Here is a 17,527-nt window from a genome sequence, read left to right on the forward strand (position 1 = left end):
GAAGAAGAGTTGGTTTTTATATTCCAACTTTCTCTACCACTTAAAAAGAATCAAACCGGCTTACAATCATCTTCCCTTCCCCTTCCAACAACAGACACCCTGTGAGGTAAGTGGGGCTGAGAGAGTTGTGACTAGCCCAAGGTCACCCAGTGGATTCATGTGTAGGAGTGGGGAAACCAACCCGGTTCTCCAGATTAGAGTCCGCTGCTCATGTGTAGGAGTGGGGAAACCAACACCAGTTTACCAGTGGTTTAGGAGTGGGGAAACCAACCCAGTTCTCCAGATTAGAGTCCACCGCTCCAAACCACCGCTCCTAACCACTATACCATGCTGGCTCTCACTGACTGAGTAACTCTCTTTAGGATTGTGCTGTTAGTTGAGGACAGTCGCTGTCCTTGCATAAACTTGCTTGATCAACCCAACTCACCAGAGCTTAATGGGATTTCACATCATTTTGTTGCTGATTTTCCCAGTCCCTGACGTCAGATTAATTCCTCCATCGTTTTTAATACGACTCAAGATGCCTCCTTCTGAAACAAGCGCAGGTAGTGCCGTTCCCTCTTGCTTTTAGCACTGTTCATTTGAATTTCATAGAGTTATAATGCGGCAGAATCTTGGCAGCCCTCCCAGCGTTGGCTCAGGCGTGACAGCACTAACAGAAAAGGGAGGCTGGTCACAGCACCTTGAAATATAGCCACAGAGTCCATTGTTTTGTACTTGCATTACAAGACGTTGTGATATTAAGCCCAGAACCCACATAGTGGAAGGGAAAGGAAGTATGATAGGCTACCATAATTGGGTGTCGTAAAGCCATCAAGCATAGTAGGTAGAATGTTGGACTTGGCCCCAGGAGACCTGTGTTCAAGTCTTTATTTGGGCATAAACCTCAATGGGTGATCTTTGGCCAGACAACTTGTTTTTTTTATTATTATTATTTGATTGTGTATCTTAGCTATTCTCTGAGGAGCTCAGGACAACTTGGGTGGGTCTTCTATTTCATCTTTACAACCACTCTGCAAGGTAGTTTAGGTTGCAAAAGAGGGATTGAACCATGGTCACTGAATGAACATCATGGCAGAGTGGGGTTTTGAACCCAAATCTCTCCCGGGCTAGTTTAACACTCTAACCACTAGACTGTCTCTGAGCCTGACTTACCTCACAAGGTGGTTGTGATAACAAAATGAATACCTTTTTGAACATCTTTGAAGAAGCGCGGGATACAAATCTGACAGAAAAAAAGATTCTTTGGATACCATATATATCGTGTCAGAGGACTGCTAAATTCCACATTATGGACCAATACAATTCTAATTGAAAGCAGTTGAGACTTATTTATTGTGAGTAACCCCTAATACTGATTTCAGTGAGTTTTAGAACCAAATTCGGCTGGATCAGGGTCACATGTGTTATACTCTTTGCTGTGGAAATGCCTATAAATCACTTGTCTGGAAATGAAGTCATATTTTTATTTTAGAACCAAACTAGATGTTACTTTGGTAGACTCATGAGTAAGAGCCAGACTACCCATGGAGAAGTCTGAGGGGGCATTAAAAGAATATTCAGAGGAGAAGAGCTGAATCATGAGGGTCAACAGTTTGTTCCATTAGAGACTGAGAAGTTATGATTCTTGGGATGCAGTCCATAAATGATCCCCCATGATGCTAATGAGATGTTGGGGAGAACAGTTCCACCTAGGGATGCTTGAAAATCTTCCTGTTTAGCTCAGTAGCAAATGTTTAGACAGGCTGTTGGGTAGATTGCTTCACCGTGTTCCTTCCTAACACTGCATTTGTGCTGTCCATGCACATTCTCACATAGCTCAATTTGAGTTCTACTCCCCACCACCACTGCACCAGCGCTTTGTTTGCTAAGCAATTATTTCAATGAGCCAGTGTGGTGTAGTGATTAAGAGCAGTGGACTGTAATCTGGAGAACCGGGTTTGATTCCCCACTCCTCCATATGAGCGGCAGACTCTAATCTGGAGAACTGGGTTTGAATCCCCACTCCTTCATATGAGTGGCGGACTCTAATCTGGTGAACCAGGTTTGATTCCCCACTCCTACACATGAGCGGCAGACTCTAATTGGAGAACTGGGTTTGATTCCCTACTCCATATGAGTGGTGGACTCATATGGTGAACCGGGTTGGTTTCCCCACTCCTACACATGAAACCAGCTGGGTGACCTTGGTTAGTCCCAGTTCTCTCTCAGCTTCACCTACCTCACAAGGTGCCTGTTGTGGGGAGAGGAAGGGAAGGAGATTGTAAACTGGTTTAATTCTCCTTAAAAGGTAGAGAAAATCGGCATATAAAACCCAACTCTTCTTCTTCGTCGTCTTCCTCGTCTTCTTTTTCAATGGACAGTTAAATCAATCACAAATAATGTAAATTAGTCACAAAGAAATGCTGGGTTTCTAAAAAACAAACAAATGCCCTACTGTTTGGTGTTCTTCTAAGTAGTCCTTAGCGATGTTAATGGCCGCTGATCTGTTTGAACCAGCCGCTTTTTGGCCCATGTGCAGCTCTGAGAAAACAACCTTTATAATCATTCGAATCATAATTGGCTCATGTCTGAATGGTCACAGTCAAATAGGTTAAATTCGAGGGCTGAATACATTCAATGCGAAATTTTTGGTAACCCCAGTTCTACCCTAGCCGTCTCCTTGAAATCTGATGTTCCAGATGGAGGAATGTCCCAATATGTCAGATCTCACCACCTGTGAAAAGGAAGTGGTATAGCTCCACATAGGTTTAATCTCCGCCTTAGTGAAAACTAGGCTTTTGTTATGAGCTTTTAGACCTTTCCTTGGCCTTAGAATTAAACTCTGCTTTTCCCCCTCTCAAACTTAACATTTATGTTTTACTGAAGACAGTCAGAGTACAAATGATGAAAGATGCACCAACTGACCTACTGTTATTGATTTCACATTCAGTTAAAGTTTGATGGTGTCGTACAAAATGGATGTGTTTTTCAACCTCGTCGCTCGTTCTGGTGAGAAATAATTTGTCTTTGGCTCCCTCCCCCCCCCCTCCTGCCCTGCAGCCCTCTCCAGTTATGGGGCTGGATCCAAGGGGAAGGTTCACAGAAGGAACGGTTGAAGTGGCTCTTTCCTCGCCTTCCCCCAGCAGCCCCAAACTGCTGTCTGAGGATTGGCACACAAACAAAATGCACCACAGGACGCAGAGTTGTAGTGACAAGTAGGAATCAGGTAAAAAGGCCACTTTGTCTTCTGCTTGCATCAGTAGAGAAGGGAGAAAGGGGATTTTACCTTCCCCCCCCCCCCATTGCTCTTGGGCCCCATCCTATGGCACTTTTTTTACTGGTGAGGCTCTCCCAGTCCTCAGAGGAATTTTGTGACAAATGGCAGGGTGCTTGGGATAATCAGGGAGAGTAGGGTTGCCAACCTCCTGGTAGTAGCTGGAGATCTCCTGCTATTACAATTGATCTCCAGCCGATAGAGATCGGTTCACCTGGAGAAAATGGCAGCTTTGGCAATTGGACTCTATGGCATTGAAGTCCCTCCCCTCTCCAAACCCCACCTTCCTCAGGCTCCGCCCCAAAACCTCCTGCCGGTAGCAAAGAGGGACCTAGCAACCCTAAGGGAATGGTGCGTGCTGTCAACAGCCTCTGTGAACGCTTCCACTGGATTCAACCCATTGACTTTAATCTCTGGCCAGGAACAGCAAGTCCCCAGGAAATGGGGCTAGGATTGCCAGCTTCCAGTTGGGGCCTGGAAATCTCACAGAATTACAACTGATCTCCAGACTACAGAGACTGGTTCCCCTGGAGAAAAGGGCTGCTTTGGAGGGTTGGCTCTAGGCATTATACCTTGCTGAGGTCCCTCCCCTCCTCAAACCATGCACCCTCCCAGGTTCCATCCTCAAATCTCCAGGAATTTCCCAAGCCAGAGTTGGCAACCCTAAATGGGACACACATATATAGTTCTCATATGTGGTTTGTGCCTTAACTGTCCAGCAGCCCATTCCTGAGATGGAGGGCTGAAAGTGGTCTGGAGGCGGCGTGACCCTGCCTCCAGGGTAAGTGGCCTCTTATCACAGAATAAGAGGCACTTTTGCTGGCGGTGGGGGCAGTTTCATCGGTGCCTGGGTGCCACAGAGCTGCAGGCCACTCCTCCGATGCCACAGTCTCTCCAGGACCTAAATCCCGGAAGATATATGTGATGCTGGCATGAGGGAGGGGCGTTCCCAGGAGCGGAGGTGACAGTAGTCAGCTTCCAAAGCCCTTCCAGCCCGGGAACACCCCCTTGCACAACCGAGTTGCTGTTTTCTATGCGGGGGGGGAAGCCCCATTTTCTTTTTATTCCTTTAAAAAGGGCTTTTTTAAGCCTTGTGGTGGCCGGGGAGCCTCTTTAAGGCACCGCAGTGGCGACTCAGCTATGGTGTCACTGGCTGCCGCAAAGCTCAGGAAAGAGCCACAAGACCTAAGACTATCACTGAGTACATTTGTTGTGATGGGGCCTTCATGTGAGACACCATGTTGCTTAAGTCTTTAAAGGTAAAGGTCCCCTGTGCAAGCACCGGGTCATTCCTGACCCACGGGGTGATGTCACATCCCAATGTTTACTAGGCAGACGCTGTTTACGGGGTGGTTTGCCAGTGCCTTCCCCAGTCATCTTCCCTTTACCCCCAGCAAGCTGGGTACTCATTTTACCGACCTCGGAAGGATGGAAGGCTGAGTCAGCCTTGAGCCAGCTACCTGAAACCAACTTCCATCGGGATCAAACTCAGGTTGTGAGCAGAGCTTGGACTGCAGTACTGCAGCTTACCAGTCTGCGCCACGGGGCTCGTTGCTTAAGTCTTTAGAGGTTTTTTAATGGCGTAATTTTCTCTTCATTGCTGTTCCAGAATATAATACTTCCAGTACTTTTACTTGATCATATTTAATCAATATTTGATATTTTGATTGACTGCTAGGGAGGGGGAGCTGGTCTAATGCCAACCCTAACCTTACTTGGACACTGCTCTTAGCTTCTGGTTTCTGCCCATGGGAAAGAAGGACTTGATAAACTGGCATGTTGAACTTTAGCATGTTGAACTTTAAGCATGTAATACAGAAGAAGGGGAAAGTCACCAAACCAAAGTGACAAGACCATTGTGATCCCCAGCATGGTGCCTGTGGATGCCAGGGTACTCAGCAGTGTGTTCCCTGGCCCCGACTCCCTTCTTTCCCAAAGCCTCTGTTTCCTAAAGCAAAGAGCCAACCCTGGTTTTGCTCCATCTCACTGGAGCAAGGGGTGCCCAGGGGGCATCCTCCTTTTTGCGTCCACATAGAGTACCCATTTGGAGACAGGGGCCTCTATCATAGGAGGATACTTCACTTGGAAATTCATTCAGTGATTCACCCTGGCGTCCCTGGAAGCCATTTTGTGGTGGCATCCACTGTGTTCTAGCACAGGTCTGCTTCCTCTTACTGTGAAGGCTCCCTTTCATCACAATAGATGGACGAAGAAGAGTTGGTTTTTATATGCCGACTTTCTCTACCACTTAAGGAAGAATCAAACTGGCTTACTATCTCCTTCCCTTTCTTTCCCCACAACAGAACCTTGTGAGGTAGGTGGGGCTGAGAGAGTTCTGAGAGAATTGTGACTAGCCCAAGGTCACCCAGCTGGCTTCATATGTAGGAGTGGGGAAACAAACCCTGTTCACCAAATTAGCATCTGCCACTCATGTGGAGGAGTGGGGAATCAAACCCAGTTCTCCAGATTAGAGTCCACCACTCCAAACCACCGCTCTTAACCACTACACCAAGCTGGCTGTTCCCCATCAATCTCCATCAATCTTTCTAATGTTCTTCGCCGCCTGTGCTTACAGCCATCATTACACCCACTAGCAGGGAATTTCACAATTTAATCATTCATTGAATAAGTATTCCTTTTGTCTGTCTTGAATGCATTGTCCACCAACTTCTCAGGGTGTCCCCAAGTTCTAGTATTCCAGGAAAGATCCTCCTGGAGCTCTTCTGAAGTCTGCCTTTGTTTTCACCATCCTGAATAATTTGGTATCATCCACAAAGTTAGCTACTATACTGCTCACACATCCCAATTCCAGATAATTTACGAATGAATTGCACTGGCCCCAAAGTTACAGGTTAGTGCTTGAATAAGACAGATTTTTAAAACATATATGTCCTTGCATTGCTTATTCACACAGCTGAAATCAAGCTTACTTGTGTGGCTTAGCAGAAATCAGGAAGATTCTACATGTGTCAAACCATTTCAGAACGGCTATGGCGAGTGTGGTAATGTTGGTAGTGGAACGTGCCATCAAGATGCAGTCGACCTTTGGCAGCCCCATAGGGTTTTCTCGGCATGAGGTGGTTGCCATTATCTGCCTCTGGGTAGTAACCTTGGACTTCTTTGGTGGTCCCCCACCCAACTACTAACCAGGGCCAACTCTGCTTAGCTTCTGAGATCTGATGAGATCAGGCTAGTCTGGGCCGTCCAGATCAGAGCATGGTAATATTGGCATCTCTGATTTGTTTTGTTTTTCTCAGACTTTTTAAATACTCCCCACACAAACACTACTGATGACTAACGTGGACTGAATTTTGGATATCAGTCTTTGGAGCAGATTCAAGGGCTGTTAGTCTTTTAGTGCTGAAAGAGGTCACTATTGAATGGACAACCTGATCTAGCAGATGGCTTTGCTAAGGCGGTGTCTTGTCTTATTACCCTCTTAAAGAATCTAGAAAAGGGGTCAGTTTGGCTGGCGACTGTGTTTCTCCCCCTTCCCATCTGCTGTAAAACAATATTGGTTTGCATTTGATTATTTGATATTATCAAATAAACTGCTTTGCACTGAACAGATTTCTGGCGTCTGTTTAACGTAGCTCTTGTTGCAGGCTAATAGGAATGTCATGGTGGGCATTTGTACTGAGGGTGTGGGGCATGACAGAGGTTTGTTTCTGTAATTCCTTGTTCTGTGCGTTTATGAATTACTGTAATAATGTGATTACGGAGAAATAACATGGGAATCAATCCAGACATGTCTTACGGCTAGGGTTGCCTACCTCCGGGTAATAGCTGGAGAGCTCCTGCTATTACAACTGATCTCCAGCTGATAGAGATCAGTTCACCTGAAGAAAATGGCCGCTTTGGCAATTGGACTCTATGGCATTGAAGTCCCTCCCCTCCCCAAACCCCGCTCTCCTCAGGCTCCACCCCAAAAACCTCCCGCTGGTGGCAAAGAGGGACCTGGCAACCCTACTTACGGCTCATCAGGATGCTAAATCTCAAGGAGCTAAGGTAATTTCCCCTAAACGTGGCCACGCAATGCTTTCATCCCATATTATGTTCTCTCTTAGTGTGATCTGTTTGCAAGATGTTAGGACCATTTCAGAATGTTGTAAGAACGACCATTACTTTCTTTCTTTTTAATTTGAGTGTTTTTAATGTTGACTGATTTTTTTTCCCTTGGCGTCATGAGAGAGAATGCTGGAGGCTTGGTCCAGGAAAGTTTATGTTCCAAACAGTCTTGAGCAAGAGGACTGCTTGTACAAGAAATGCATAGTTGAGTTTGGTACATCTCAAAGCTTCCTTTAAAAAAAAAACCCTAAAAGAATTCTATTGTAGGTGGTTTTTTTAATAAGATTGGCAGCGCTGGTTGGTGTAGGAAGACGTTCCAGACAGTAAATAAACACTGAATTCAGAGAAAATGTGATTTCATTGCATGGTGGCAGCCTGATTCATAATAATTGCTGAGGGTCTCTGAACTATGGCTCAGTTCAAACATAGTGTGGAATGATGATTTATTTTAATTAGTGTTTGTGTAAACCAGGGTTTGGCTCACAGGTGATCATTCAAATCCTGGTTTGCCTAGAAAAATGCTGGCACGGTATAATTGTTAAGTGCGGTGGATTCTGATCTGGAGAACTGGGTTTGATTCCCCACTCCTACACATGAAGCCTGCTGGGTGACCTTGGGCTAGTCACAGTTCTCTCTGAACTTTCTCAGCCTATCTCACAAGGTGCCTATTGTGGGGGAGGAGGGAAGGAAGGCGATTGTAAGCCACTTTGAGACTCCTTATGGTCAAAAAAATCTGGATATAAAAACAACTCTTCCTTAATCACCATTGCTGCTAGTATTGCTATGGAGAGTGGACTTTCTTTTTCTGAATATTTACTTTTTTTAGATATAGCCATTGATTCCTCTTATTCCCTTTTTCTCTTTCAAAAGAAGAGTTTCTCTTTCATTTCTCTTTGACGTTTTCTGTTACACCAGTATGCATCCTTTTATAACGTGAGTCCCTGCAGGGATTTTTTTTTTTTTAATAAATGTTACACACCACAAGGTACTGTAGTGAGAGAGCAGGAAGATTTGGAAAGACATTGCCTGCTTCTATGCATCTGCAGAATGAAATTCTGTTGAACCTCTCTTCTTGCCCCTCCTTTCTTCAAAATTATCAAAATGGAATTGATTCGAAACAGACTCCAGATTTCTAAAAAGAGGGAAAGAATCAGATTGTTGGAGTTCAGGAAGAAATTGGATGAGGAAGAATTAAGACAATCCTGTTAAGTGAGCAATGAATGTTCCCCTAATTTAGTACAGGAATGCCAGATACAGGATTCTTGGAGGCTAGGATTGCCAGCTCTGGATTGTGAAATACCTAGAGTTTTGGGGGGTGGAGCCTGAGGTCAGAGTTTGGAAAGGGGAGGGACTTCAATGCCATAGAGTCCAATTGCCAAAGCTGCCCTTTTCTCTAGGGGAACTGATCTCTGTCGCCTGGAGATCAATTGGAGGTTAGGAAATCAGCATAGACGCGAAATTATTACAAAGTGCAGAAACTTATTATTCAGTGCTGCAATATAGACAATGTATGATCTTAACAATACTAGAACAACAACCTATCCTAATCCTAAATGTATACAAAAGTTACAAAAGTGACTCAGTCCAATGAGAAATAAACATCCACATAGGTAATGTGTCCAACAATCTCTAATTGGCTATTCCTCTTGTTTGTGTAGAGTTGTGTAGAGTTGGTAGTAATTCTTCAGCAAGGTATCAAGAAGAAAATCATTATAGAGATTGTTGGATACATTACCTATATGGATGTTTATTTCTCATTGGACTGAGTCACTTTTGGATGTTACATTGTAACTATATAGTGTATACATTTAGGATTAGGATAGGTTGTTGTTCTAGTATTGTTAAGATCATGTATTGTAGCACTGAATAATAAATTTTTGCACTTTGTAATAATTTCGCGTCTTTGCTGATTTCCTAATCTCTGTTATATGAGCACAGAAGTGTCTATTTCTCTGCAACCACCTGGAGGTTGGCAACCCTATTCTGGGCTGAAAGGGTGGCATCAGGTTCAAGGCTGTGATTAAAGGAGGGTGTGAAAGGGTTGCTTTCTTGAACCAGGTTTGTTTTTGTTGGTTTGTTTTTTGAGACTCTACCATTTTGAAATGATGACCCGGCCTGCCAAAAGAAGGGGTGACTTCTCGTAATTCAAACGTGGATCTGTAATAGCGATGTGCCGTAAATTTCTTGTTCTCCACCCTGACTCGCCTCCCCTTGTTTGATCCGCCAACGTTCTGGCTTTTCTTCTGCTAGACTCAGTGTGTAAAGTACCGTCAAGTTGCAGCCGACTTATGGCGACCTTGTAGGGTTTTCAAGGCAGGAGACTAAAAGAGTGGTTTGCCGTTGCCTGCTTCTGTGTAGCGACTCTGGACTTCCTTGGCGGTCTCCCAGCCAAATACTAACCAGGGACTCCTTCTGGTGCTCTCCAAATCCTTAATCCCAAGCATTCAATGTTCTTGCAGCAAGGGATGTGTTGAATAAATAAAAAGGATGGCTTAGTCAGTACACCAAGTACCTATGCTTTCTCTCCCAAAGGACTCACATTGATGAGTCATAACTGGCTGTGTATACAATTTTGCTTTCTGTTGTTTTTATTTTATTTTATTTAGGGTTTTTTCCCATAGAGCCAGGATCTGCTTTAGAGGGATCTCTCCCATCCCATTCAGGCATAGCTCTGTCACAATGTTTTTCAGACAATAATGGGCTATCACCCTCAGTGTCTCAGTCCTAAAAGGGCTCCCTACTACCAGTGGTCTGTTATTTAGATGCCCCAAGTGATCTGTTACATGGGGACTAGTTAGAAATATGGCAAGGAATCAAAGGATCTCAAGCAGCAGTTGCTGGGAAAGACATTTCTGTGCTTGAGACCCTGGAAATCCACTGCTGGCCAGAGTAGACAACACTGGATAGATTCACAATTGGGTAGATTCACCAGTTGTTAGATTTGGAATAAGGCAGCTTCACATGTTCAATCTAAATCTTGCTGAAAATAAGATTGGGCTCATCAGTTCTCTGCAGAATGGTGTATTATTCTGTGCTCTAGGACCACATATTTTAGCTCCTTGACAGGTAGGACAAAGGGTCATTTTTTTTGGCAAGCGACATTCACGTGCACATCACACTGCTTTCTCTGTTACCACCATATTTTCAGGAAAAGAGAAGGAGCCAGCATATTCTTTATTTAATCATATACTGGAAGCCTGTGGCATAAAATGGAGAATGGAAAGACATTGCTTGCCACAAAACAAACATTTTACTTTTTAAAAGGGGGGTTTAGTTTTGCTTAGCTCTAAACAAGGTTTCTCTCTTCTACTTTTCCCCGCAGCTCCTTGAGGGGTGCCAGAGATGGTTCATGAGGGGTCCTTGTCTTTCTGCTGCAGTTTTCTCAGTTTATTCAAGGGGCTGTGTGGTAAAGGTTAACACTAAGCCGAACACCAGCTCTTTATAAACTTCTCTCCCCTTTCCCAGTTTATTTCATTTCCAAGCTCGTAAAATGATAGATTCCCCCTTTAATGTAAAACCACAGATTGAAACATGTATTTCTGTGAAAATTATTAATGATAATAATTAATAATAATGTCGACGAGTTCTTTTTAGAAGATGATGATGCTGTTCATGGTTCTGGAGCAGGATAAAAGGATATGCAAAGGATATGCAAAATCAGCATTTCTATTTATCAGACCTATGAAAGGTATTTTGTGGGGATCCGTCATCTTGTAAACAACAAAGCCCAGGATACAGAAAGTACTGAAATATTCTGAAATATTATATTAGTAGCTAGAACACAGCCATAAGTCTTGTTTCGCTGACACATTCATTTTTATTCTAATTCATTTCGCCAAGGCCAAAAGCTGCATCTTCTGCAGTGCTAACCTGGGGGGGGGGGTTTGCTTTCAGATGTACTCTGCTGTTACTGTTCATGCTTTCCAGTGGAATTGGAAAAAGCTACCCCAGGGGTCCCCCCCTTTTCTGGTGCCCACCAAGTGTTTTTAGGAGGTGGGTGGGGCCAGGTAGGGCTTTTGCCAATCAGGGCTTCTGATTGATTACTGCAGATTTGATTGACTGTGCAGATTTTGTTGAAGCGTTGCTTTGGCAGCAGCTGGCCACAGCACAAGGAACTGCACTATGTTACTGAAGTTAAGTTGTGGCAATCTGTGTTACTGATGTTAAGTTTGCTGAATCCTCCAGTTTTCTAGGTGAATTGCCTTATTTCAATGCAGTCTCTGCTTCTGCCAGAGCTAACAGGAATTCCCTGGATTGGGGCTCCCCAGAACCAACTTTTTGGGTAGAATTAGACCCCAAATGCATGAGTTTCTTGATTGGGACTGCTCCTCGGTTCCTTAAAGGCAGGAAATTGGGGAGGGGGTGGGCAAACCCCTTCAAGGCGAATGGGAGGCCTATTTTAAAGCAGCCTGAGGATTCCATTTTGGATCCGAAAACCACCATAGGAGGAGTCGTTCCTCACTGCCACAGCCCTAACGTTGGGCCCTCTGTGGCTGTTTTTGAAGACCTAACAGCACGTCTTGAATTTCTGCCACCGAACTCTTGTGTATAAGGTTGCCAGGTTGCTGGGACCAGTGGGCCATGGCCTGCCAATCCTGCAAGCTGGTTGGCGTGGTGGCCACGCGCGCAACATGCTGAAGTCACTGCTGGGTTTACTCCCAGAAGCGCCGCCTCGCGACAGGACGCTTTACCATCCCGAGGGGTAAAGCATGCCATCGCAATGCGGCACTTCCGGGAGTGAAGCCGGCAGGGATGCGAGCACGTTTCGGGCAGCCGCGTGCAGCTGTGACCTCCCAGCCCCGTCCCCAGAAACCTCCCGCTGGTGGAGAGGGAGGGCCCGGCAACCTTACTTGTGCAGCATTGGTCCTCAGAATTCAGAACGGGTCGGCCTGAAACATCTGAAGTCCTTCAATACTGTGCACTGGTGCCATCCCAACCCAGACGGAGAATAAAATCTGTTTAACTTGCTTTCTCACACAGGCCAATTTAATGCAGCTACTTGGATTCACGTACACTACCTGCAGTGATTCTTTCCTCAGTGACAGCCCAGGTCTGATGGATTGTGAGGGGAGGACGGGCTTGCGCTGTGGAGTTATTCTGAGCTGTGCTTCTGTTCGGGGAAGACGAGCCGGCGCATGGCTTGGCCTGCTGAGCAGCTGGAAGCGGTGCTGCTTGAATTCATACAGATTCGAAAGTGGGGGACGGGGGACCAAACAGCTTGGTGGTTGGCTTTGTTTCAAGGGCCACCTCGAGGAGCCGTATTATGAACATGCAAATCTGTAACCCATATACGGGTTGCCAACTCCGGTTTGGGAAATACCTGGAAATTTTTGAGGCGGAGCCTGAGGAGGGTGGGGTTTGGGGAGGGAAAGGACTTCCATGCCATAGAGTCCAATTGCCAAAGGGGCCATTTTCTCCAGGTGAACTGATCTCTATCGGCTGGAGATCAGTTGTAATAGCAGGAGATCTCCAGCCACCACCTGGAGGTTGGCAACCCTAAACCCATATAACTGGCAGGCCTTGCTTTTCGTAATATCACTGTAGATTAGTAGGAGCTATAGCAGTTAAGTTTATGATTCTAGAAAAACCTTATTTAGTATGCTAAGAGAACAATAGATTAAACATATATAACTCATATTAAATAATAAGTACTACAGGTTAAAATATAGGTGTAATATCTTGGAGATACAATATTAATAGTTTAACATAGATGTTTAACAAAATTAGGCATGGTACAGTAAGACAATCTTTTTACTTCAATGCAAATGTAAATATCAGTTTAATGGTTAATCTTAAGCGTTCATATAGAAGAAAATAAGCAGTAATAATGAGTAGATGGTAGAAATTAAAATTGTTTGAATAGCTGGTCAGTCTAGGTCCTAGGAGAAAGTAAGGCACCTTTGGTATTATGTTATGTAGCTAGGATGTATGTTTTGTCCCATTTTGTGTGTCTTGTATTCGTAATTGTACGAATAATAATAATAATAATAATATAAAAATAAAATAAAAATAAAGTGCCACCTCAGGAAATTCAGGTTGGTTGCAAAGGAAAAGGCTGGTTTAGCAGGATGCCGTGTCGTATGCGTGTGTGTAAAGTGCCATCAAGTCGCAGCCGACTTACGCCGACCCCTTTTGGGGTTTTCATGGCAAGAGACTAACAGAGGTGGTTTGCCAGTGCCTTCCTCTGCACAGCAACCCTGGTATTCCTTGGTGGTCTCAGGCTATTAATAAGGGAAATAATAGACTCAAGTTCCCCCTCTGCCTGTATAAACCCATGGAGGAAGAAAGAAGGCACTCTTCCATTCGCAGGCTTCCCATCTGTGGCTGATACAGTCATTGGCAGCTGAAAATTGCTTCTAACACTCATTTACCTTTTCCTGCCCAGCAATCCCAGGAAGGAAAGATTTCTGGCTCTTGCTTTCTCCCACTCTCCACTTAACAGTGTCTTTGCTGCGTTCTTACACACGACACAAAACCAGCCCTGCTTTTCGTGGGTGGTAAAGTAGCTGATGGGTTTGGAGGTTGCCCGAGGGGTGAGGAGAGAGCAGAATGGCAGTGGTCCAAGCACTCAGAAACAAAGATGGATGTAGAGAAAGGGAGCGGGTCCAATTTTTAAAGCTAAAGAAGGAGACAGGAGAGAGAAACTGAATTCTACTCAAACAATGAGCTCTCAGGGCTTAAACAAACCAGATCACATGTCTCCAGCTGTCTATAAAATACAAATGAAGGCCTGTTTAGCCTCAATTTGTCTCGAGGCTGTGGAAGGAAAGGGGGAGGGGAAGGACTTTTGAGTTTAGCTTTATTTCACAATACCTTGCACTGCTATTACCACTTTAAAAGGGAGGAATATATATATTTTAAGTCTTTTTTTTTTTAACTTTAAAATGCTAACAATAAATCAGAGAGCCTGGTTTTGAATGGTGAAACTGTGTGAAGTTTAAAAGGTTAAACCCCCTCTTCTTCCCCCATATAGACCCGAGGCAAAATGAGGGTGACCACACCTCCAATTTGCATTGTATAGATGGGCAGAAATGCTGATCTTTGTCTGCTCTGTTTGAGCCCTTTGGCTCTTCAGCCTGGTACAGTTGAGATGGACTGAAACGCTCTCCAGCCTAAGACGTAGATAGGGTTGCCAACCTCCAGGTACTAGCTGGAGATCTCCTGCTATTACAACTGATCTCCAGCTGAAAGAGATCAGTTCCCCTGGAGAAAATGGCCGCTTAGACAATTGGACTCTATGGCATTCAAGTACCTCCCCTCCCCAAACCCCGTCCTCCTCAGGATCCACCCCAAAAACCTCCCGTCGGTGGTGAAGAGGGACCTGGCAACCCTAGATGTAGAGGAAGAAAGAGAATACTTAAGAGACAAGGGGAAATATACTTACAGACAAGGAAAACAGATTAGAAATGAGAGAGAGAATCTTGAACAGCCATAGGGGAAAACAACACAGAGAAAGGTACAGCTGTGGAGAGAAAAGGCAGTGGTAGATCGTACAGAGAAAACCCAAAGCAAAGGGGCAGGGGGACTCAAGCTGATCACCCATAGGGAATGTGGGTCCAAAACACTGAGTGGAATAAAGAAGAACATAATGGCCAAACAGGCATTGCAAGCAACATAATGAACAATATGGTCCTCCGTATCTATCCGTATTCTCTGCACCTGTCATCTGTCTCTTCCATTACAGTCGAAGGTTATTTAGATTCCCTTCAGGCTGGCCGAGAGCCGCGGGAGTCAGCGCATGCTGTGCCTTCATTAACGAGTCTGCTTAATGAGCAGCAGTTGTTCAGATCTCTACACAAAAACACATATAAAATGAACCGAAAGCCCCGTTCTTCTAAGGCTCAGAACTCAACATTGCTCTGGCGACATGGGAGCAGCTATGGTATTGTTTCTCCTCCCCCCACTAGGGTAAAATGAGAAACCCTGGACCCCAAGGAAGGAGCATATATCACATTGGGAATCCCCCTCCTCCTCATATCAGTATCAACATTTGGGGGTTGCAGCACGGGTACAGCTAAGGTTGCCTTCTGTGGGTTGGGAAATTCCTGGAGACTTTGGAGCCTGGGGAGAGCAAGGTTTGGGGAGGACTTGGAGCCCAGAAGAGTACAATGCCATAGAATTCAGTCTCCAAAGCAGTCATTTCCCCCAAGGGAACTGATCTCTGTCATCTGGATTTCAGTTGTCATTCTGGGAGATCTCTGGGTAGGGTTGCCACCCTCCAGTTGGCACCTGGAGACCTGCTATTACAATTGATCTCCAGGTGACCATTATCAGTTCCCCTGGAGAAAGTGGCAGCTTTAGAGGGTAGACTCTATGGCATTGTACCCTGCTGAGGTCCCTCCCCTTCTCAAACCCCATCTTCCCCTGGCTCCAACTCTCAAATCTCCAAATCTCCAGGTATTTCCCAACCCAGAGCAACCCTCTCTCCTAGGGTTGCCAACCTCCAGGTACTAGCTGGAGATCTGCTATTACAACTGATCTCCAGCCGATAGAGATTAGTTCACCTGGAGAAAATGGCTGCTTGGGCAATTGGACTCTATGGCATTGAAGTCTCTCCAAACCCCGCCTTTCTCAGGCTCCGCCCCCAAAACCTCCTGCCAGTGGCAAAGAGGGACCTATCAACCCTACTCTCTCCAGGCCTATGCATTCCTCATATCTTCTGGAGGTGTGGGAAGGAACAGTGCTGCCCAGGTTGTTGAAGTAATGAGCATACCAAGCCTTAGTGAGAGGAACGTACTGGAAGCGGAAGCACAGAGGGAAACTTACTCTTCCCTCTGTTGCTCATGGGATATAACTTGCAAAAGCTGCGTGAGAGATGGGCAAATTCATTCCCTTTTCCATGTGACTGTGGCCCAGAGGGATAACCATGTGTCTCCTCCTTTTCTCTTCCCCCTAACATTTTGTACTACAAAACACGAAGTCATAATACTCGTACCCATATTCCATTTCACTGGCTGCTGCTTGTATATAAGAGTGTTTTGTAGCCAGTACCTGTGGAAAATGTTACAAAGGAATGAGTTTCCTCAATACTACTTGAGTTTCCTCAAAACTACTTAAATCACATTAGCTGGAGGCTACCATGTTCGTCATATTGCCATTAGAGTTTGCGAGGCTGTTTTTCTCATGTCGTGTTACCAGAGATCAGCCAAGAATTTGGGGTGGTGGTGGTGCAGGAGAATATATAAGTGTTTTCACCCCAACAATGAGAATATTTTTTAGGATAACAAGGTGACAGTTCATATGTGTGGGTTTTTTTTAAAAGTATACACTTTTTATTTAGGATTATTGAAACAAAGCTTTCTAAAATGGCACCCACTGTTACTAATAAATGTTGAACAGTGTCAGACTCTATGACTCCGTTGCATCTCAGGAATAATAAACTTCACTCCAGGCGTTTGCAGAGAGTTTGAAAACTTTATTCAGAATGCAGCTAGTACAGAAGCTTAGGGACTTAAAGGTTAGAATGAGATGATACATTTAGAGTTCAGTTTTATAGGATGCACACACTAGAAATATTTACACGTAAAAGCTTTGAAATGCAAAAACATCAGAGGTCTCTCAACATCAAGAGATAGAGGGTTCCGGTGAAATCACACCTTGAGATCAGAGCGGAATTACAATAGGGAAGTTACTTTGAGATGGGGATCTATATGGCCTCTGGCTATCGCACCTTTCTCCCAAACTGAAGGGGCTTCCCACGGGAAGAAAAGGTGGAGGGGAAATCACTGAACCTGCTATCCAGGGTTCGACTGCATGTCCTCGCTGACAAACAGCTTCCAGAAACTTTTAGAGGGCACTTTTTTGTTTAGGTCTGTAGCTGTCAATCTTGGGAGACCCAGGATCATCCTTGAACTCCATCTCATAGAGTGTGGACCACTTTTGATTTTGAGCCATATGCCCCTGCCTTTCTCCTCCCTTTTGTTCTGCCATTTTGTTCTTTCTCTCCCCTCCCTGGTCTTCTTGTAATGCAAACAGACCAAAACAAAACATGAGAGAGAGAGAAAATGGTATTATGACTACTGTCCAAGCTGTGTCTCTAGATAATGATTTTACGCCTCATTAGATATCAAAGGTTGAACTACTTCTCCATTACAGTATGTTACATCCCACACCAAATTAGGATCGTGTTTATTGCTGTCTTGTATAACGAACCATAAAATGGAGAAGAGAAGCCTTCATGAAGTTAGGTTTTGGACACTGCAT

General features: G+C 44.8%; 1 protein-coding gene across 1 annotated transcript in view; it reads left to right on the plus strand.

Annotated features, from left to right (window-relative positions):
- The window catches only part of AMPH (amphiphysin), a 120,836-nt gene that overhangs the window by 27,545 nt on the left and 75,764 nt on the right, over window positions 1–17,527 (plus strand). The window lies entirely within an intron of this gene.

Source organism: Euleptes europaea, chromosome 11, assembly GCF_029931775.1.
Source record: "Euleptes europaea isolate rEulEur1 chromosome 11, rEulEur1.hap1, whole genome shotgun sequence".
Taxonomy (NCBI): Eukaryota; Metazoa; Chordata; class Lepidosauria; order Squamata; family Sphaerodactylidae; genus Euleptes; species Euleptes europaea.